We start from the raw sequence: 24,012 nt of genomic DNA, 5'->3' as shown, positions 1-24,012 counted from the left end.
CCTGAGTAGCTGGAATTACAGGCACGCGCCACCATGCCCAGCTAATTTTTTGTAGTTTTAGTAGAGACGGGGTTTCACCATGTTGACCAGGATGGTCTCAATCTCTTGACCTCGTGATCCACCCGCCTTGGCCTCCCAAAGTGCTGGGATTACAGGCGTGAGCCACCGCGCCTGGCCTACTTGAGCTTTAATGTTGTCTTTCATCTGAGAAGCCTAGAGTATTTGACAAACATTTAATCATTGATCTTCATATCAACTTCCCAGCGGGAGGGATGTTAGAAGAAAGGAACAATGTTAGAACCATGTTAGAAGAAAGGGCAGGTATGCAGCATGTATTCTTGAAACAGGATGGCAAAGAATTGGTTAAATCTTTTCTGCAGGATTGCGTGCAGGCCTGGAGGTCATATGAAGGTATCCGACCCCTTTGGGGAATCAAGGAGAGAGAGCCCAGGAAAATTCAGGCCTGACTGGGATTTTTGCAATAGGAGGAGAGAGGAAATGCATCTTGCCCAGACCAGTGTTGCCTTTGCCATATGTTATATGCCTGGTGATTATGAAGATAAATAATCTTATAATTATTTATAATTCTGAATTAAAGGGTATGATGCAATGCTTGTGGATGAAGGGCATAGAGTAGCTGTGTAAGAGGGAATCGTGGCTAAGTGCCTTTCTGTGTGATGGGGTAGCTCTGACTCAGTTAGGTTATAAACCACATATTAACGTTGTTTTAGTTTCCTTTCCTTTTTCCTGTTGGTTCTGTATTTCTTGACTTTTCTTTCCCTGTCAAGCTTTTGTTTGATTTTCTTCAGGGTCCTTGCTATTGGAAAAAACATTTCATAGCCATTCTTAGATCAGCCTTACATGTAAAATCTGATACGTGGTTGATTTAGCTTAGTTTCCTTAGGGGCTAAATTAGGACCAGGTCAAGAGTTTCACCCTGAGCCTGGTCAATTAGTTTGACCCAGAGGACTACAGCATATCCAGAGAGCCGTAACCTTAGCTGGCCATCCCATAAATGCTTTATGTTGGTCAGTGGGGAGGATTCTGGTGAGAAAATGAGAAAGGAATCCTTTGGTGATGTAGCTTCATCTCTAAGTAGTAAAATATCCTCTTCATATCTAGATTGCTTGAGATTTTAGTGCCGAACTGTATTCCTAAGTTAGGAAGCCTTACCATGCGGGCCACTGACTTGATCTGCCTTGCCTTACAAGTTTTGCACTCACAGGGAAAAATTACGGTTGAAAATTAGCCTAAGGGCCGGGCGCGGTGGCCCAAGCTTGTAATCCCAGCACTGTGGGAGGCCGAGGCGGGTGGATCACGAGGTCAAGAGATTGAGACCATCCTGGTCAACATGGTGAAACCCTGTCTCTACTAAAACTACAAAAAAATTAGCTGGGCATGGTGGCGCGTGCCTGTAATCCCAGTGACTCAGGAGGCTGGGGCAGGAGAATTGCCTGAACCTGGGAGGCGGAGGTTGCGGTGAGCCGAGATCGTGCCATTGCACTCCAGCCTGGGTAACAAGAGCGAAACTCCGTCTCAAAAAAAAAAAAAAAAAAAAGAAAAAAGAAAATTAGCCTAAGTTCCTAATGCATATCTTCATACGAAACGTGTGCTTCTTAATTTCCTTGTGTCTTTGGAAATTCATCTCTGGGGGTTAGTTTGTTCACACGACATTCCTCAAGTAATTGGGGCATTAGCGAGGCAGTCGGTTGTCAGCCTCCAGGGAGCATCACCTGCAGGGCTTGTTCATCCAAGGCTGCCATTCCCCATGCCTACCCCAGTTTCTTCAGCACGTTTGAGGTAGGCCTGAGAATTTCCATTTCCGAAAAGCTCCTCTGGTGCTGATGCTCCTGGTCCTGACCAACTGCGTTTGGAGAAGCACTGAGCTAAGAAATCTTGTTTGGTTCACCCACCCCTGTTCCTCAGGCTGGGTATGGCGATCACTTAACTTTTTCACTGCACTGGTTTGAATGATTCTATTCCTGGTTACTTTAGAGCTGTAGAGAGGCTGGGTGGCACTTACTGGCCACGTATTCCTAGCCAGGCCCGTGTAAAGCACACACCGATGTTTCTATGTTACTGCGTCTCCTTGTCTGTCATCTCCAGTCCAGACCTCTCTGCTTGCTACCAAACAGTTGGGTTTATCTGGTGTTTATATCCATCTGAGTATCCGCTATACATGCCAAGTCCTGCCTGTCTCAACTTGAACTCTCCAGTCTCTTGCCACAAAACGTGCTGCTTCCGAATGACCTATCACAGTGACATTGCTGTCTGTTGGGTTAGCTGCTCAAGCCAGGCAGTTGGAGTTTTCTTCAACCTGTCATTCTCAGCACCCTCAATCCCTTTTCTGAAACCCCCGTAACAAATCCCATCAGTCATTAGGTCCTTTGAGTTTGAGTCTGTAAAAATATTTTCCATGTGCTCCTTTCCCTCCGTCCTTACTGCCTCTTGAGATTGTTCCAAGAGCATTGCTGTGGTTTGCATGTCCCCTCCAAAACTGATGGTAAAATTTAATTGCCATCGTAAGTGTTAAAAGGTGGGACCTTTGAGAGGTGGTTAGGAGGAGCCTTCATGAAGGGATTAATGTCAGATTTGTTATCCTGGGAGTAGGTTGTGATAGAGGGAATCTGGCGCCTGCTGCCTTTCTCCAACTCCTGTGGTTGCCTCTGCCTTCCACCTTTGCACCATAGGATGACTCTGGCAAAATGCCAGCACCATGATTTGGACTTTTCCAGCCTCCAGAACTGAGGCAAATAAACTTCTGTTCTTTATAAATTACCTAATCTGTGGTATTCTGTTATAGCTGCAGAATTTTTAAAAAAATTCTTTCAGTGCTGGAAAAAGGGTGTTTAAAAATCACAAATTTTAGAAGATTTTACTTTTTTGAATACGATTTGAAGTCTTTCACTTGCTACTCCCTTTATGGTATGGATTCCTGACTATCTTCCCATTCCTATCTGCTGCTCTTTCTATCTGTGCTAACACACTTAATTGTTAGTGGTATTTAATTCTCTTTTTTTTTTTTTTTTTTTTTTTGAGACGGAGTTTCGCTCTTGTTACCCAGGCTGGAGTGCAATGGCACGATCTCGGCTCACCGCAACCTCCGCCTCCCTGGTTCAGGCAATTCTCTTGCCTCAGCCTCCTGAGTCGCTGGGATTACAGGCATATACCTCCATGCCCAGCTGATTTTTTGTATTTTTAGTAGAGACGGGGTTTCACCATGTTGACCAGGATGGTCTCGATCTCTTGACCTCGTGATCCACCCGCCTCGGCCTCCCACAGTGCTGGGATTACAGGCTTGAGCCACCGCGCCCGGCCTTAATTCTCTTCTTTGTTACCCAGAGTGGCCTTACCCCTTCCTGCCTGCTCAGCCTCTTTGTGGTCAGCTAAGGCCTCAGCTTTACTCTGTTCCTCCCTAGCGAAGTCTTCCTTTCCTTTCTTTTCTCTCTCTCCTTCTCTTATCTCCCCCTTTCTACTTTTTTTTTCTTTGTCTCTTTCCTTTCTTTTTTCTTTCTTCCTTTTCTTGAGATGGAGACTCACTCTATCTCCCAGGCTGGAGTGTAGTGGTGTGATCCCGGCTCACTGCAACCTCCACCTCCCAGGTTCGAGCAATTCTTGTACCTCAGCCTTCTGAGTAGCTGGGATTACAGGTGCACACCACCACACGCAGCTAATTTTTGTGTTTTTAGTAGAGACAGGGATTTGCCATGTTGGCCAAGCTGATCTCGAACTCATGACCTTCAGGGCATCGCCCACCTTGGCCTCCCAAAGTGTTGGGATTACAGGCGTGAGCTACTTCGCCTGGCCTTTCTTTTCTTTCTTTCTTTTTCTTCTTTCTTTGACAGGGTCTTGCTTTGTTGCCAAGGCTGGACTGCAGTGGCGGATCATGGCTCACTGTACCTCGACCTCCTGGATGCAAATGATCTTCCCACCTCAGCCTCTCAAGTAGCTGAGACCACAGGTGCCAGCCACTATGCTTGGCAAATTAAAAAAAAAAAAAAAAAAAAACAACTTGTACAGACAGAGTTTTTCTATGTTGCCTAGGCTGGTCTTGAACTCCTGGGCTCAAGCGATCCTCCTGCTTTGGCTTCCCAAAGTATTGGGATTCCAGGCATGGGCCCCTGTGCCCAGCCCATTCCTTTCTTTTTTTTTTTGAGACGGAGTTTCGCTCTTGTTACCCAGGCTGGAGTGCAATGGCGCGATCTCGGCTCACCGCACCCTCCGCCTCCTGGGTTCAGGCAATTCTCTTGCCTCAGCCTCCTGAGTAGCTGGGATTACAGGCACGTGCCACCATGCCCAGCTAATTTTTTGTAGTTTTAGTAGAGACGGGGTTTCACCATGTTGACCAGGATGGTCTCGATCTGTTGACCTCGTGATCCACCCGCCTCGGCCTCCCAAAGTGCTGGGATTACAGGCGTGAGCCACCGCGCCCGGCCAATTTCTTTCTTTATAGTCCCATAGCACTTTGAAATTACCTACATTGGTGAGTTTACCATATTCTACTTGTTTACTTTCCCCTCTCCTCCACTAAGTTACAAGCCTCCCCTATAGGGATCTTATTCAGTCCATCTTATGTGGAGGTTGGGTAACAATAGCCATGATGATGATGTTGCCATTTTGCAGATAATGAAATGGGAGTCGATTATTTTAAAAAAGTGTTATAGAATCAGTGAATGTATTTCTGAAATGCTGACTTGAGGGATAAGAGCCCAGCCTAGTGTGTAATTTATTATTTATCCTTTAATAAATAATTACAAAAATAAATAAATAATTACTATGCTCCAGGAAAATTACATCTTGTTAATGACTATATGTGATTAAAAAAAAAATTAAACATATCAGCATTTATTATACATATCTTAGTGACTTCATTTGAGAAGACAAATTCCATTTTTAAGCTATTTTCTGAAGTTACTCATACTATGGTTCTGAATATTATTTTGCTATAGTTGGATACTTAGAAAACGTGGTAATTTTTTTCTCTCATTTTCAAGCCTAGGAAATGTTGGAGATCATGGAGAATAAATATCACAGAAGGGTTAGGAAGCAGGAACATTTCAGGTTTGGATTTACTGATTAGAATATACTTAATTTCCTTCCTATGCATTATTTTCTTTTGTATCATATATAAAAGAGAAAAAGGCTGAATCTCCCATTATTCAAACTTTAAGTTACTAGTTTTTACAGTGAGAGAAAGATGAAGAGATCCCACAATACCACGTCAAGGCAGACTTGCCAGCCCGCTCATAACCAAGACAGCCTGTTCTACTTATAGAACTGTAATAAGCAGCAGTGATATCGTTGATATTTCCCCCCAAATCACAGGCTTGGCTCTCACCATTATTTTAGTTCCTAAGTCCAGGGGATTAAGGCAGATTTCATGGTCATGAAAGTGAATTTGTCGTGAATTACGTATGTACTTCAGCTTGATGTTTAAGGTTCCCCACAAATAATTCCCAGGTGGGCCTCTGATTTCTTCAGATTTATGTCCCATGATTCCTCAGGGTTTTGCCAAACTGCAGGTGTTTCCTGAACAAGCCCAGTCATTTTCCACCTAATATTGTGCTGTTTCCTTGCTTAAGTATCGTAACACTCATCATTGCCTATCAAAACCACCCCTCCAAGCCCTCCTTCAATACCACTTCTTCTGGGCAGCCTTCCCTGATCTCTCTCTGAGTTAGGCCCTTTAGCATTCTGGCCTTGGCATTGACCTCACAGTTGCTCTGTGTCCTGGTTAACCTGCCTCTTCTTCTCATTGGCCTGTCGGCTGCCTGGGAACTGCCACTGCTGGTCCGTCCCTGTAACTGTCCATGCAGGTCTGCCTGTGCCTTGCCCAGGAAGGCCCTGTGGGACTGAGGCTGCCCCTTTTGCATCGTTACGACAGATACCCCTTGTGGCACCACTTTGTGTCAGCTGACCCCTCTCTCAGTTCGGGCACCAGTCTGCCTTCTATGCTAGAGTCTCTTCTAAGATATGTCTGATATTTTCACTCTTCTGCTTAAAATCTTCCTTACCACCGTATATTGTTTACATACACACACACACACACACACACACACACACACACACATATTTTCCTTATAGCTTTACTACATACATGCATTCATACATGTGTGTACACACACAAATATATAACATACACATATATATGTGTGTGTATGTAGTAAAGGTGGAAGGAAATACCAGAAGGATAAACATAAAATACAGGGTGTGGTGGGCAGGGGTGGAGGTGAGACAGACATGAGATATTGTTTTGTTTCCTAAGCTGAGTGATGGAAATGTGTGTTTATTACATTTTCCCTTCTAAAATATTTCATTTTAAAAACTGCTTATGATTAAAGTACACTCTAGCAGAGCACTCAAGGCTCTGCATAGCTATTTTTAAAAATGTAAACACACAGTCTCGTTTATTTTTGTCCAAAGCACACAGGAGCTCACTCAGCACAATATAATATGCGAATCATACAAATACCGAGAAAAAATGTTCCCATGAATACATACGTATATATTCTTAAGGGCAGCAATCAGGAGCTTAACAACAATGTAAAGTGGTTTTCTCTAAATACTACTTTCTGACGGGCTTTTGGGTAGGAAATGGACAGGTAAATCACCATCACATAACAGATGAGCTAAGAATAACATCTGTTGCCCAAGTCCACTGCAACCCTGTGGACTGTGAAGGCCCTCTTGGAATTTACATTTAATTCCTTCATTGGCCTGGTTGACTTCCACATTTCACTAAATTTGGACAAGATCCAGAAACTAACCCCTCAACTCTCAATCTGCCACACTCAGGACTGTGGGAGGGAAGGGCAGGTGAGATCAGGTGTGAACGCAGCCAAGGCTCTGCATAGTTCTTGATCCCACCTAACTTCCTAGCTGTGTCTGGCCTCTCCCCTAAACATCTCTTGGCTGCCTGTGAACCTTCTCCAAACATTCCTCAGGGTTGAAACCTGTTGCTTTGCCTCATGCTGTTATTGTTACTTCTTGCCTCCACTCCAATTCTTTTTTACATCTGATCACATGATCATCTCATCCTCACTCTTTAATGTTTATGTGACTTTTATCTTTTTTGGAGGTTTTATCTGATGCTCCCTTTTTCTTATTAGGGATAATAATATCCATAAAATAGGGATATCATTATTTTGTCATCTTTGGATATATATTATCATTGTGATCTTCTCTGCCTTCTTACAGTACTGTGCTGTCTACTTATCTTCGCAACTCTGGGGACATATTCTGTAATTTATTTATCCTTGGGTTAATGGCATCTGATGCAGAGTAGATGTTCAATAAATGTTTGGGGAATTGATGAGTAGTAGATGTAAGATAAATGTTTTTAATTGAAGTAATTTTTTTAAGAGTGTGTCCCAAAAAAACTTCAAAACAAATTGAAAGGAATACTTCTTGGGTTCAATATCTGAAATTTTGCTTGTAAATCTGATGGATTTACACATGGATTTCCTAAGTCAAACCCATGCTTTCTATTAGATACTCTTCTTTTGATTTTCCCATTTGGTTGTTGGTGGGAGATTCTTTTTTTTTTAAAAAAATAAATAGCTGTTCATGCTCCCCGTCCTCTCTTTTCCCCCATCACCATGGAGGGTGTTCATGGTTTCTGTAGTGGTGTCTATGGGTGTGTGTGAGTCCAAGTTGGGAAGTAGGTCTAGGCTGTGAAGTGGTACCACTTGGACAGAGTGATTTCTGCCCTTAGCGCTGCTCGCTCTGGGGTGGAGAAGTGACACCTCCATTTAGAGGAGAAGCTGTAGAGTTTATTTTTGTGGCGGACGTGTCCCACTGAAGAGCTGTAATAACCATAATAAAGGAGGATTATGCTGTATTACGTTTATGAACGGTGCACCAGTCTGTTACCAGGGTCAGCGGTGACAGCCCAAGCCAACAATTAGGTTTTATTTAAGACTCCAGGCGGCAATTAGCATTCCCTTCTGCCCAGGAAATACTGCAATCTATCAGGCCTATTCTTTTGCATTATACATTTTGTAAAATGTGCTTTAGATGATGAAGGTACACATTTTTTTGACATATAAGCAAGTCTCCAATTTATCTTTTGAAAAATGGGGCTGACTTTTAGATTCTTTAGTGTTTAAATCCGTGGGTTATAATGACTAACATACTGGGTGGATTGTGCTTTTTAAATTGGCACATTTTTAAAAGATCATATACATTTTATTCAAAGGTAAGGAATTTATTATGGAATATTATATAATTATGTGATTCATGTGGGGAAAAATGGGACTGATGTGAAACAAATTAAAACCCCAAAGTAATGAAATGACACCTTCCAATCTTAATTATAGTCTTTAGAAAATTATTGTTTTACTTAAGAGGCATCTAAAAATAAAGGCTGGAGAGGATGATTTGTGCAGTGCTTTTGCTGAGCAGCTGCTTGGTTGTTCTTAAAATGAGGCTTGTTTTCTGAGTGCCAGGTTAGGTATGAGTGTGTACTTTGTGCCCCTTCATCCTTATGAATGTGTTCGGGAGTTTTCGCATTGCCCGTGAATATGTAGTAAGTTATTCAAACCAGTTTCCTCCCTCCGCCCCTCTTCCCTCCTCCCTCTCCTTTATTCCCTTTCTCACCCCTCACTCCTCTCCCTTCCCTTCCTTCCTTTGTAATAAATTAGCTCAAATAATAATAAATTACTCCTTTGTAATAAATTAGTTTGGAGGAGTCTGATAGATTAATTACCGTATATGTATTCAACATTCATATCTTTTTGGGTATGATAAAAGAGAAATGCACAGTGAACAGCACATCAGGCCAGAAATGTGAAGGCCGACTATTTCCATGGGATAATGAGGCTATCTCCTTATTGTTTGGTTCTTGGTTTGCATTTTTTCTCATTTGTAGATGATAAAACTGTAATAATGACTACGCATAGTACTTTGAAACTGTGTATGCTGACATATTAAAGACTCTGAGAAGTCCTGCAGTGAATGAAAATGTTTCCAAGCTAAATACATTTTAGTAAGAATTATTTAAAAAATCTATTTTATGGAACACCTGTAATATGGAAGGGCACTCATAGTACATGGAATACTTTTTTTTTTTTTTTTTTTTTTTTTGAGACGGAGTTTCGCTCTTGTTACCCAGGCTGGAGTGCAATGGCGCGATCTCGGCTCACCGCAACCTCCGCCTCCTGGGTTCAGGCAATTCTCCTGCCTCAGCCTCCTGAGCAGCTGGGACTACAGGCACGCACCACCATGCCCAGCTAATTTTTTGTATTTTTAGTAGAGACGGGGTTTCACCATGTTGACCAGGATGGTCTCGATCTCATGACCTCGTGATCCACCCGCCTCGGCCTCCCAAAGTGCTGGGATTACAGGCTTGAGCCACCGCGCCCGGCCTGTACATGGAATACTTACCAGAAAAATCTGGATTTAGAAGGTACCTGAAATAGAGAAGACATATTTGTTGTCTTTAAGAAACTCAACATTTAATTTAAACCATAGAGTGACTTGGATTGTTAAAATGATTAAACAATTAAAGTCATCATTAGCAGACCAGAACTAACTTTAATTTTTTAAATAGCTAGACTTTGGTATTTTGTAGCACATAACAAGAGCAAATTCGAAAGTAAAATATCAGGAATTATTCACAAAACCAGTTTTCAAGAAAAGTTTAAAGAACAGTAAGCATTTAGTTTAATTTTATGGCTTTATAATACATTGAAGAGTAATGTTCGGTTTAAATTCGCGACACTGTAAGAACCTCATCCGTCAAAGAAAGATTCAGATATATCCATTTGTCTGGCTTATTGAGGCTAGAAAATGTGGTTAATATTCATATATACACTATTGAAAAATCTTGGTTTTGCAAATTCTGGGCTTCAGCCCTCCTTCTCCCCCACTTACTTACAATACCGCCAAGAAGCGAGCAAGCAGACAGGCTAGGGAGGTGTAAGCCATTGAGAGCTTTAGAAATGCCATTCCAATTATTTTATTAATAGCTGCCTCTGTTCAAGTTGTTTTGTGTAATTGGGCACGTAACAGGCATTGTGAATATAAATAATATAAATGGCCCCTTTACTTACGTCAAGCTAATTTGCTCAGTATTGTCTTCATCAGTTTTCCCCACTCCCACCTTTGGCCTTTTATACAGCAGAGTTTTGTGTATAGAAACCCCCTTTCTGCCTTTAAGCTCATAACAACATTTTAAAAGAGATGTTGTTTTTATCTATAGTTTATCCTTAAGAAATGTGAAAATTAAAGCAGTTATTTGCTCAATTCTCACAGCTAGTGAGTGGAATAAGCGGCATGTGAACCAGTTCTCTCTGCTTTCACAGCCCAAGTTCTTCGCCACCACCTTAGGCTCAAAAGTCTGTGTAGGTCAAGTACATATGTTCCCTCCTCCTCCCATTCATTCTTTCTTTTTGTCTGTCCAGTTTGTTTAATAAATGCATTCTGATGTTTTTGAAAGTGCAGATATTTTTCTGTGGCCATAATCTTAAAAAAATCAGCAACTAATAATGTAGACTTTAGCCCCATGTGGCTGTTTAGCATTTGATATGTGGCTAGTTTGAACTGAGATGTTGCTGTCAGTGTCAAATACACAAGGGACTTTGAAGACTGAGGACAAAAACAAAAGCAATGTAAAATATTCATATTTTAAGTTTATTATGTGTTGACATAATATTTTGTGTATATTGATTGAGATAAATCTGTTATCAGTTAATTTCACCTGTCTTGATTTTCTTTTGTATGTGACTACTAGGAAATCGAAAATTACATATGTGGCTTGCATTTATGGATCACATTATATTTCTTTTGGACAGCACCGTCATAGATGGTTATCAAATTACTCTTACGAGTCCTAGTCCATCACAGATGCCTAAGAGGACTGGAGGAACAGTGGTTAGAGACAGAAATTAGAAGTAGTTATAGGCAATGGTAAGATGTAAGCCTGATGACACCTTAGATGACCAGCAGAGAGAGACTAATATTAATCAGCATTTAGGTACTACAGTACTTACCATGTGCAAGTACTTTGTCCAGCACTTTAAGTGGATTATCTTTCTTGATCCTTAAAACTCTGTGAAGTAAGCGCTATCATTGGCCAATTATAGATGAGAAGACTAAGGCTTAGAAAGGCTAAATAACTTGCATAAGATGCCACAGCTAGTAAATAAATACTAATTTACTATGTAACATCATGGCATGCCAATACTAGTGAATGATGGAGCCTAGTGTCAAATCTGGGCATGAATCCAGAGCTTATTTGTATCCACTCTTCATCACCACTTCTCAAAGGCAAAAAGGAAAACATTACCTAGACCTGACCTGCAGCAGCCCTTCTACTCATTAGCGTATACCGGGATACTCATTCTTTCCCCAGCAGTGAACGGTATCTTTAAATTAGGGAATATAGTAAAAACAATTGATGTTCCAGGAATGAGCTCAAGTTATCATGAAATGATAAAAATCAAACTTAATGTGCTTTGTTTACTAACTCGAGGTTGTCCTAATTAGAAAGATATTTAACAGCAATTGTTTTTTAGAAACTTGAAGCATACTTGAGCTTCCTTTGTAACTGAGAGACATGGATATATTTCATAGCAAGTACAGATTTCGTAAATACAAATATTAGACATTTTTTCTCTCAATGGATCGGCATGTTTAAAAACATTGGTATAAACACACCCACAAATCTATGACCAGCTATTTACAATGTTTTTCATGTTTTTTTAGGTTGGTGCAAAAGTAATCACAGTTTTTGCTATTAAAAGTAATGGCAAAAAACACAATTACTTTTGCATCAACCTAATAGTTAATGTTTATATGTAGCCATAATTTCATAGTGGTAATTTTATATACTCCTTCACAATATATGCATAATTTTTGTCCTTTTTTAATTTTTTGAGACGATCTTGAGATCTTCCTACCTCATCCTCCTGAGTAGTAAGGAATACAGGCACGTGCTACCATTCCCAGCTAATTTTTTAATTTTTGGAGAGACAGGGTATCACTAGGTTACACAGGCTGATCTCCAACTCCTGGGCTCAAGTGATCCTCCTGCCTCAGCCTCCCAAAGTGCTGGAATTATAGGTATGAGCCACCATGCCCAGCCAACTTGTAGTCTTAATAACTAATATTTGTAGTATCTTTACATGCAATTAATATACTATAAATCCTCTTAAAAAAAAAACTAATTACTTTTTTTTTTTTTTTTTTTTTGAGACGGAGTTTCGCTCTTGTTACCCAGGCTGGAGTGCAATGGCGCGATCTCGGCTCACTGCAACTTCCGCCTCCTGGGTTCAGGCAATTCTCCTGCCTCAGCCTCCTGAGTAGCTGGGATTACAGGCACGTGCCACCATGCCCAGCTAATTTTTTGTAGTTTTAGTAGAGATGGGGTTTCACCATGTTGACCAGGATGGTCTCGATCTCTTGACCTCGTGATCCACCAGCCTCGGCCTCCCAAAGTGCTGGGATTACAGGCTTGAGCCACCGCGCCTGGCCCCGAAAAAAAAACTAATTACTTTTTTAAAGACCGGGTCTTGCTCTGTTGCCCAGGCTGGAGTGCAGTGGTATGATTTAACTCACTGCACCTTGAATTCCTGGGCTCAAGCAATCCTTCCACCTCAGCCTCCTGAGTAGATAGGACAACAAATGTATACCAACATGCTCTGCCACATTTTTAAATTTTTTGTAGAGCTAGGTTTCATCATGTTGCCTAGGCTGGTCTCAGACTCCTGGTCCCAAGTATCCCTTCCACTTCCACCCCAGCACGACCCCCACCCCACCCCACCCCACTCCCGCCACGGCCTTTCAAAATGCTGGGTTTATAGGTGTGAGCCACCTTTAACCTTGGCCTTTTTTTGTTATTATTGATAGTATATATATTATACATTTCTTGCTATTGCATAGAAGATGATAGTGAAGATGATTCACTTTAATAACTTTATTGTTGAATTTATTTTAGGATAAATTATGAGTGAGATTGATATAATGAACATTTTTGTGATTTTTGAATCATACAGATGCAATGGAATTTGTAGCATAGGTCATAAAGATAAATGCAGTGGTAACAGCTTTATGTTCAGATAGGTGAGGGTCTTTGATATCTTGCCTTCACACAATGTTTGATGACAAGGAAGTAGATTATCCCACCAAATACTTTTTTTGTTTGTTTGTTTGTTTGTTTTTCTTTTGAGATGGGGTCTCGCTCTGTTGCTCAGGCTGGAGTGCAGTGGCATGATCTCAGCTCACTGCAACCTCCGCTTCCCAGTTTCAAGCAGTTCTCCTGCTTCAGTCTCCTGAGTAGCTGGGATTACAGTTTTGTGCCACCATGCCCAGCTAATTTTTGTATTTTTTAGTAGAGATGGGGTTTCACCGTGTTGGCTAAGCTGGTCTCGAATTCCTGACATCAGGTGATCTGCCCTCCTCAGCCCCTCAAAGTGCTAAGATTACACGTGTGAACCACCGCACCTGACCCAGCAAATAACTTTCTTCTAACTCTTGCTTTTGTCTGTTTTTTACAGTTGCCTTCTTTATAGTCTGACAAAAGAATTGTTGAACCCTAAATCGTACATGTGAAAGGCTGAATAATAATTAACCTTTGCACTAGATTTAATTTTGCCATAAGGGTTCACTAATATTTACATCATTGAAGCAGAAAAAAAGTATGTTGGATAGAAATATTTCTGTTATGAATATGGTATATACAAAATTGTTGAAAAAAAGATATACATAAAGAGGTACCATCTAAATGAGAATTAAAAGATACGGCAATATAGATGTAGGTGCAGGTGAAGTATAAACACATACTTGGTTGACAAAAATAAATAATTATAAATGATTATATCATTTTCAATTAATTTCTAGTGCTCATTGGTTTGCCCTATATTGATATCTTATGTCTACTTTTTTTATTCTACTTTTTCACCAGTTTTTTTCAAATATATTGTTTGCTATATCAGCTACTATATAACTTGCCATATCTTGATGACAAATTATTGTCATCAAGCTAACTGTTGTATTGTGAGCTTTTGCTATGGTAACAGAAAAGGTTCCAGCATCTTGCTGGCTTATGACAACAAACATTAATTTTTTTGTCTATGTTATGTGAGTGCCGTTGGTGGGGTTGGAGGCTTGACTGCGCTCAGTTCAGCTCCTCAGTGTCCTCTCATTCAGGGATATAGGCTGAAAGACAGCCCCTGTCTGTACATGCTGTTCCCATGACTGAGAGTGGTAATGTAACGAGGAGCACGTAACCTCATTGAAAGCTCCTGTGCGAGGGGGTGGTCAATGGGTTGTTTATATCCCATTGGCCAAAGTATATCACATGACCAGGCCAAGAATCATTGGGTTGAGGACCTCCACTCATCCCACGTGCTTCCCAGGCAAGTCACAGGGAATAGAATGGGATATCTTACAGGAAGGGAGCAAAGATTCTGGATTAATACTTCCATCTTTTATTATACCATGATTGATTATGTAAGTGTTCTCTTGTGGCTTGATACTTGGATTTTTCCCAAGTTTAACTGTTACAAAAAGCATCAATAAACATTGGTGAACAGATTACATTTATTTTACTTAGAGAGTATTTCTTTAGGGTTTAGTTTCCAAGGTAGGTTCTGTGGGTGAGAGACGTGAATTGCTTGTAGATCTTATTACATATGGCGAGATTGCTCCCTGAAAGACTATCAGCTTGTAGCTGATACACCATCATCAATCTTTAAGTATACAACTTTCCTCACATCCTGCTAGTGCTGGGTTTTGAAATTTTCATTTTGTTAATTTCATAATTGCTTACCATTTAATTTTTCTAATGATGAATAATGGTATATTTAGAAATAATTATTGTAATTGATGTATTACATTGAATGAAACAAGAGCCAGCTATAATTTTCTTACCTTGCTTTGAAAATCATTAAAAAATATTTTAAAAATACTCATTTTTATGCTCTTTGTTTCTTGTTTTCTTGGCTACATATTTTTCTCAGTATACTACTTTTTTTTTTTTAACCTCTGAACTTTTTACTGGCCTCCTGCTTTCCAAAGCGTCCCCTGCTTCTGCTGGCTTAATGTCTCAGAACTCTGGTGTCGTTGGTCTCAGACACCACTTTGCCATCCACTGTACAGCGGGTGGTGGTCTTTTGAATGGTTTGCATGGAGTTGCTGCTGTCCATCACCAAGATTGAAGATTGAAGTCTTCGCCATCTTCCAGCAGGCGGCGGTAGGTGGAGATCTCAGCCTCCAGCTTGACCTTGTTGTTCAGCAAGCCTTGCACTCCTGGGCCTGGCGCTGCCCCTCTACCTGGGTCTGTGCCAGCTCTGACTCCAGGTACAGTAGGATCCTGTTGACCTGCTCCCTCTGCAGGGCGTAGCGGGCTTCCACCTCCCTCAGGCTGCTCTCCAAGCCGGCCTTCAGATTTCTCATCGAGTCCAGGTCTATCTCCAAGGACTGAACTGTATGTCTCAGCTCTGTCAACGTCACCTCAGCAGCTCTGACCAGACTGTGTGGTGACCACTGTGGTGCTGTCCATGATCTGCTGAGACCAGTACTTGTCCAGCTCCTCTCGGTTCTTCCGAGCCAGCTTGCTGTATTAGGCCTGGATGTCTGCTGTGATCTTGGTGAGATCTTGAGATCTGGGGTCATGGTCAACCCAGAGCTGGCAGTCTGGGCTTGGAGGCCTTTTACTTCCTCTTCATGGTTCTTCTTCATGAAGAGCAGCTCCTCCTTGAGAGCCTCGATAGCTGTCTCCAGCTGCAGCTGAGTGACAATGGTGTCATCAATGACCTTGCGGAGCTTGTGGATGTCGCTTTCCGCAGACTGGTGCTTGGCCAGCTCTGTCTCATACTTGACTCAAAGGTCATCAGCAGCAAGACGGGCGTTGTCAATCTGCTGAACGAAGTGAGCATTGTCCACAGTATTTGTGAAGATCTGAGCCCTCAGGTCCTCGATGGTTTTGAAGTAAGGGCCCCAGTCACTGACTTGGGGTCCCTTCTTCTCCAAGTTCTCCTAGATTTTGCTCTCCAGCCTCCGGTTCTCAGTCTCCAGGCTCCTCACTCTGTCCAAGTAGGAGGCCAGGCAGTCGTTGAGGCTTTGCATGGTCTCCTTCTCATTCTGGATGCCTCCCATTCCTGCCAGACCCCTGGCCATCCCCGTAGCCAGGCCACCGGATCCCAAGCCATCCCAGAAGCTGGTGGAACAGGACATGGAGACCCAGGAACCAGAGCCCCCGGTGCCTGCATATACTCTGGCTGCACTGCTGAGCCTAACTGGGCATCTGGATGGAGCCCAGGGACTCATAACTGGTGGAGAAAGTGGAGCAAGTGGTGAAGCTCATGCTGTCCGGTGAGGAGAGCGAAAGGACAGGACTCAGGCTTTGCCGATGAACTCAGGATACTACTACCTAAATACACTGGGCGCAGTGGCACATGCCTGTAATCCCAGCACTTCGGAAGACTGAGGTGGGCGGATCACGTCAGGAGATCGAGACAAATGGTGAAACATTTGTCCTAGCCAAAATGGTGAAACCCTGTCTCTTCTAAAAATATAAAAATTAGCTGGGCGCAGTGGCAGATGCCTGTAATCCCTGCTACTTGGGAGCCTGAGGCAGGAGAATCACTTGAACTAGGGAGTTGGAGGTTGCAGTGAGCAGAGATTACACCATTGCACTCCAGCCTGGCAACAGCAGGAGAGACTATCTCAAAAAAAAAATTAAATAAATACTACTACCTAAATACCTATTTATTCTGACATTAAGACAGTGAAAAGGTAAAAACAAAACATACTTGTTATGAGGTTTTATAACTTTTATCTCAATCAAATCACCATAATTATTACTACAGAACCAAACAAGTGGTCAAACCTGCTCAGGTTGCTGAGTTTTATTTCATATTTTAAAGTCTCAGGAGAGGATTTATTTATTGCGCTGTTGCCTAATATTGGATGGCTTTAATTCCATGTTTTCAGAATTGCCTATTGCCATATGGTTTACATGCAAAATACCACCTGAAACATGAGAACCAGTCTTCCCTATAGCTCCCCCGCAAACTGTAAATGAAAACTTTTTATTACTGACTGTATCCTCTCATTTGGCTTACCTTACAAGTGTCATGTTGCCTGCTGTTACACTTGTCTGTAGCTTCTGCTTAGAAATAGTGGTGTCTAGACAGACCCATAAATATCCTGGATTATATTTCCTCATTTAAGGCTCTGAGACTTCACAGCAGGGGCAAGAAGACTTCCAGGGTAGATACGAGGAATCTTCAGCCCACTCAATTCAGAGTCCATGGGCAGAATAGGCAATGAGAGAGAGAGAGAGAGAGAGAGAGAGAGAAAGAGAGAGAGAGAGAGTGTGTGTGTGTGTGTGTGTGTGTGTGTGTGTGTATGTTAGGCTAGGATGTAGAGATGGGGTTTGGAAATGATAGTTGAATCTTGAAACTGCTATTGGAGTGCAAATGGCTCCTGTCTCATTTAGCAGAGAAATGTCAAACATCCTCAGAATGGAAGAATCCATTCTCTTTATTATGGGACACAGCCTGGTAAAACTTGTAAGAAATATTACAGTTCTGTGGGAATCAAGAGCAAGTGTGGGAGAAACAAGTTGATGTGTGAAGCAGACATCAGTGTGTGAACCAGAGTTTATTTGAACAGTCGTAGTTGCTGGCGGCAGAATGTTAAAAATGTGAGTATTAAGAGAATTAATGATGTGACTATTAAGACTCGGATTAGTGTTGAAGAAATATGAACTTGAATAGATTTGCTGTGAAAGTCTTTGGATTTTTTTTTGTTCCTGAAATGGATTTTTATTTCAGTTTCAGTTCATTTTAAATGAGTCTCCCTGGAATTCATTGCAGATTTCTTTTGAAAGATAAAGACCTGTTGGTTTATGAAGTTTTGATTTTTTTAAGAGGTAAATATTTGGGGAAAAGTTGGTACTGAAGTTCAGAGTAAATGGGAATGAGGATGTTTTATATTAATATAAGTTAAGTAATTACAGAATAAAAGCTTTTAAAAATTAGTGCAGTAAAACAGGATGCTTGTTTGTATTGAATTGTTACATATCTTGGCTGAATTTATAAAAAGGTTGCTACTGAACTCTTCTTAAAGGTTGTTGTACTTGTAAATATTTTTTTTATTTTTTCTTTTTATTTATTAATTTTTATTTTTTTATTTAAAAAGTTTATTTTTCTTGACATCACCACATCGATCGGAAAATGTAAATATTTTCATAAGCTGCTAATAGTTATGACAACAAAAGGAGTGCTTATCCTTGGAATATTTTCTGCTTCACTGAGTTATTTATTTTGGGAGCATTGAGGCTGAGGGTGTGAAATGTATTATAGGGCCAGGCACCATGGTGCACACCTGTGATCCCAGTACTTTGGGAGGTCAAAGTGGATGGATTGCTTGAGTCCAGGAATTTGAGACCAGCCTGGGCAACATGGCGAAACCCCATCTTTACAAAAGATACAAAAAGTAGCCAGGCATGGTGGTGCACCCCTGTAGTCCCAGCTACTCTGGAGACTGAGGTGAGAGGATCGCATGAGCCCTGGAGACAGAGGCTGCTGTGAGCTGAGATCCCACCACCAACGCACATCAGCTTGGGTGACCAAAAGAGACCCTGTCTCAAAAAAAAAAAAAAAAAAAAAAAGAAAAAAAAGAAAAAAGTATTACAGATTAACAGAGCTTTTTGGTTAGGGGTTGATCACTTATGGGACCCTGTAGTGTGTTGCCCCAAAAGAGTTAGTGTTACCATGTTCACTCCCTAATACTTTCTCCTTCTCTTGCTTTTTTCTTCCATTTCTTTTTCTTTCCCCCCTAGCCTGAATGCTGGCTTACCAGTGAAATCTGCTTATGGCCTAACCTGATGAGTAATTAAAACGATACGTTGCAGTTGTTGACTTAAGAAGGCCTGTGACTTTTTTTTTTAACATACCTGCATCTATGAGGCATCTACAGTCAGCTCTGTTTTTCTTAAGTAGAGGTTTATCCATCACCAACAGTGAACGTTCAATGCAAGGAATAGCTTTTTAAAACATATGGCAAATTTGTGGTTCTTTAGAATCCACTGTTTGTCATATAGTAGTTAGTACTTTTGTTTTGAGACAACGTCTCGCTCTTTCGCCTAGGCTAGAGTGCAGTGGGGCCACTTCAGCTCACTGCAACCTCCACCTCCCAAATTCAAGTGATTCTCATGCCTCAGCCACCCAAGTAGCTGGGACTACAGGCATGTGCCACCATGCCTGGCTAATTTTTGTATTCTTAGTAGGGACAGGGTTTTGCCATGTTGGCCAGGCTGGTCTTGAACTCATGGTATCAAGTGATCTGTCTGCCTCAGCCTCCCAAAGGGCTGGGATTACAGGCATGAGCCACCATGCCCAGCACACGTTTGTTGATGTCCACGAGTTGTTAGAGGTTGTCTGTAAGGAAGATGGTAGCCAAAGCTTTGTTAATTTCTCCCATGTTTCTGTAGAAGAAAAACTTGTGCAGCATGCTCTATTTTGCTAGTGTACTCAGTTGTCAAATGGATAGCCAGCTTGTGTGTGACTAATCATCTTTTCTCCTTCAGCCTGCTGCTTTGAAGACCTTGGTCCCTCAAACACACACTTTTGGTCGGGTATCTATGGCATGGATTAGGACCCATCTTCTTGAATTTTTTTGGCAGAGAGACAGGATCTCACTTTGTCACACAGGCTAGAGTATACTGGTGTGACCATATTTCACTGCAGCCTCATACTCCTGGGCTTAAGTGATCCTGCCACCTCAGCTTCCTGTGTAGCTGGGGCTACAGCTGTGCACCACAACACACAGCTAAAATTTTGTATTTTTAATTTTTTTTTGGTAGAGATGAGGATCTTGTTAAATTCCTCAGGCTGGTCTTAAACTTCTGGCTTCAAGTAATTTTCCCGTCTTGACCTCCCAAAGTGTTAGAACTACAGGTGTGCGCCACCATGTCCAGCCCTATCTTCTTGACTTATATAGGCTGTGTAACCCATCAAGCTGAAGCCCATTTTTTAAAACAACCATACCTTAATTCTTTCTTTCTTTTCTTTTTTTTTTTTTGAGACAGAATCTTGCTTTGTCACCTAGACTGGAGTGCAGTGGCGTGATCTCAGCTCACTGCAACCTCCACCTCCCAGATTTAAGTGATTTTCGTGCCTTGGTCTCCTGAGTAGCTGGAATTATAGACATACACCACCACGCCTGGCTAATTTTTGTATTTTTAATAAAGACAGGGTTTCACCATGTTGGCCAAGCTGGTCTCGAACTCCTGACCTCCAGTGATCCACCTGCTTCAACCTCTCAAAGTGCTGACATTAGAGGCATGATCCACCGTGTCTGGCCTCCATAACTCAGTTCTTAAAATATCTCAGGAATATTAAAACCAATTACCCTAACACTCAAGTATATCCACTGTGTTTTTATATATTCTTCTAAACTTTCTACTAATTGCATAACTGTCATCATGTCATATATTTAGAATAATACTCAAATAGAACTATATATTGTGAGAATACTTTCTGTTGTGCTTTTCTTCCCATTTATCTTCATAGTCACACTTTTCTATGTTGCTACATATTCTTGATGTAATGTTAATGGTTGTATAGCTCATTAAGTAGGATAATTAGCAGTTTCCATTTGTGACTATTTGGGTTATTTCCAGTTTTGTTTGGCTATTATAAATAAAATGCCGTGGGGTGCGGTGGCTCACGCCTATAATCCCAGCACTTTGAGAGGCCGAGGCCGGTGGATCACAAGGTCAAGGAGGTGAAACCCCGCCTCTACTAAAAATACAAAAATTAGCTGGGCATAGTGGTGCACGCCTGTAGTCCCAGCTACTCGGGAGGCTGAGGCGGGAGAATTGCTTGAACCCAGGAGGTGGAGGTTGTGGTTAGCTGAGATCATGCCATTGCACTCCAGCCTGGGTAACGAGCAAAACTCTGTCTCAAAAAATAAATAAATAAATAAATAAATAAAATACCATTAACATCTTTGTACATACAGTGTCTTTTTCTTTCCAGTTATTCCTTTGGGTTGAATTCCCGGGAGTAGGTTTAACGCATGACAGAAGATAACGTATATATTTTTATGTCCTTTGTTGCCAGAACTTCTCGTCCAAGGATTGCCCAGTTTATATACTGCCAGATTTTATAATTTGTAAGGCTGTATTTAGTGACTGTTTTGTTTTATACATTGATGTTAAATATTTATTAGTAAGATATCAATTGATGACTTAAAGTGAGAGTCTCTTATTGGTCCTTGGTAGGTGCCCAATAACTTTTGACTTTAGAGAGAAGCCATAGAGAGAAGTGCTTATCAGCCTATGTTCAATGTTGTAACTGTTCATCTTTCTGTGTATCTTACAGATTTTTAAACGTTCCTTACTTTTAGTAAAAAGGCTGTGAAGAGAAAAACATTTTAAAACCACTAGGCTGCATTTGGCCAACAGACTGCAAGTCTGCAGGTTCAGCTTACCTGCTTTCCCCACCACCTTGTAGATTTTTCTACTTGATTGTGTTTGACTGTGTTCCTCAGCAGGTATTTCTGTGCTAGTCTGAGATCTAGTCCATGTTTTAGCCACATGACCGTTGAGAATCTTGGAAGTAAGAAGAAACACTGTTATGCCAATAGAAAGGAATGGAAAGGAATGCTAAAAAAGAGATTGTTAAAAATGTAATTAATTTTTAGAGAAGACTCTGAGCTGGCAGTGGAAGTACTGATGCATGCTCCAAGCCTATCCTCCTTTTGTTGCCATGGTTAGTGTGATTAAATCCCTTTATTTATTTATTTGTTTCTTGAAATGGAGTTTCCCTCTTTCACCCATGCTGGAGTGCATTGGTGTGATCTTGGCTCACTGCAACCTCTGTCTTCCTGAGTAGCTGGGATTATAGGCGCCTGCCACCACGCCTGGCTAAATTTTATATTTTTAATAGAGATGGGGTTTTACCATGTTGGCCAGGCTGGTCTCAAACTCCTGACCTCGTGATCCGCCCGCCTCAGCCCCCCAAAGTGCTGGGATTACAGGTGTGAGCTGATTAAATCCCTTTGTTCAGAATTTTTTTCTTAAGTGATTTCCCCAGATACTAGGCCTTTTGGGTTAAGAATGAGCTGAGTCCCCATGAGAATTAGGTCTTCTTGGTATAAATTTCTAAGTTGGCATTAGTCACTCCTGACTGAATGCATAAGATAAAGTTCTGGAACAGGCAGAGCAAAAGTATAGACCCAATGTGTTCCATAGGAACCTCTGCCTGCAGCCAGACGGAAACCCCCACATGTCCTGTGCCATCTGGCCCAATGCGTGTGTGTTGACTGGAGCTTTCTTCTGCTGAAGGCGAGGGCTTGCCTACCAAGTTTCTGAGAGCCGCACCTTCTCGCCTTTCCCTCCTTACGTACATCACCTGCTCTCTTTACCACTTCTTCATGACTTTCTTTCCTCTCCTCTGGTTTTCTATTTTTTCCTCTTTTCTGTCTCATCACTTCTTCCACACATCTCAAACCTAAACTAAACCTGGATTTTTCACTTTGCCAGTCAGAATGCCTGTTCTTCTCTGCTGTGTTTGCGCCAGTCAATACCTGGATATAATTTTGGGTTCCTTCCATTGCTGTGTTTGGTTTCTGGCTGTGGTGCTCTAAGAACTGCTTTTCTTTTTTGTCTACCAAAGCTATCTTTTTCAATTTTTTTTTTTTTTTTAACTGTCTGGGGACCTTAAGTTCTTACTTAACAGATTCCAAGAGTAGTCAGTTTCCTTGGAGTGTATATATTATTGGTAATGAAATACATTCAAATAGCATTTTTCCTGAAATTATTATCTGACCTTTCGAAAATCAAATAGTGACTTTTGGAATGGGATTTGAATTACTGTTGGTATGTGTATACTCTGATTCCAAATTAATTTTAGTCATTTTGTTGTTTAAAAAAGCTACCCAGGCACCATTAGAAGTGACTCTAGCTTGTTCCTTGAGAGTCCCTTAGGCCGTGTAAGATGAAACTACTCTGGGCAGATGTGTAATGGGCCAAGTCCATTTTGAATTTTAGCAACTACTCCTACCATCCCCCATCCTCACCCATGTGGTCTAGTGGAAAGTGCACGCCTGTGGAATTTCAGAAACCTGAGACCCAAATCACTAATTAGCTATTTTGGTTTTAGGCAAGTTACTTAGCCACTCATGACTCAGTTTCTTTGTCATTGTCGAGTTAGTTGATCTAGTAGAATATGATTCCTTAGGTTCCCAGCTGCACACCTCTGTACAGATTCATGCATTCTGGAAAACTTTTTGTTTAACTCTGTGGTTGAATTTGTGGTCAGAGTGAAAGAGGAAACTTCTGGGCTGTTTACTCTTCAGAAGAAACTAGTTGCCTGGTTTGTTTTTGTCCAGGGAAAGATTCAAGTAGCAAATTTAAATAGTAACTTTAAACTTTCAGTTTGCAATGATAATTAGTGTTATTTGAATGATCTTAGCATTAGCAGCTGATCCTTCCCATGAGAAATGGGACTGAAGATATGCAGTATACTTGGTTTGGCATTTGTTTACATTACAGTTAATTTTGTTTGGATACATTTTCAGAGGTTCACCAGGGTTGTTGGGCTCATTTTAGGTAGGTGTCCTGTCAGAGGTTGGAAGTGATTGGGGTAAGAGGATTGGTAGAATTTAGCAGAAGTTGCACTCCACTGTGGAAAAAGATACACATTCTGTTGTACCTCCATTGTCCTCTGCAAAGCGTTGCCTTTTCTCCCACTGCTGGCACTGACTTCTGAATCTTCACAGAGATTTAATACCGATTCTGTGTAGTTCTTTAAAGTGTTTGTGGGACTGCTATATGTTACATATGTACCTCCTTGGCCTCTCCTGAGCTGTGGTTTGCTTCCTTTTGGGAATTGCAACGTGATCCCCAGGGTTTCAGGATTCCTGACACCCTCCATGGTAGATTTCTTTATAGTGTACACTTACTACATTAATTTGTTTTGAAAGTTTCATAACTTATTTTGAAATAATTTGAGACACTTATGTTTCAAATTCTGGGCTGGAAATCTCTAGAGAACA

General features: G+C 41.3%; 1 protein-coding gene and 1 pseudogene across 1 annotated transcript in view; one reads left to right on the top strand and one right to left on the bottom strand.

Moving 5' to 3' along the window:
* The window catches only part of PTPN14 (protein tyrosine phosphatase non-receptor type 14), a 193,031-nt gene that overhangs the window by 4,251 nt on the left and 164,768 nt on the right, over positions 1 to 24,012 (top strand). The gene's annotated exons all lie outside the window — the stretch shown is intronic.
* On the bottom strand, positions 15,026 to 23,891 carry LOC116559080 (annotated as a pseudogene).

Source organism: Sapajus apella, unplaced genomic scaffold (assembly GCF_009761245.1).
Source record: "Sapajus apella isolate SASKATOON/1434 unplaced genomic scaffold, GSC_monkey_1.0 scaffold22, whole genome shotgun sequence".
Lineage (NCBI taxonomy): Eukaryota > Metazoa > Chordata > Mammalia > Primates > Cebidae > Sapajus > Sapajus apella.
Note: the sequence above shows the minus strand (reverse complement) of the source record. Positions and strands in the feature narration are given on the sequence as shown.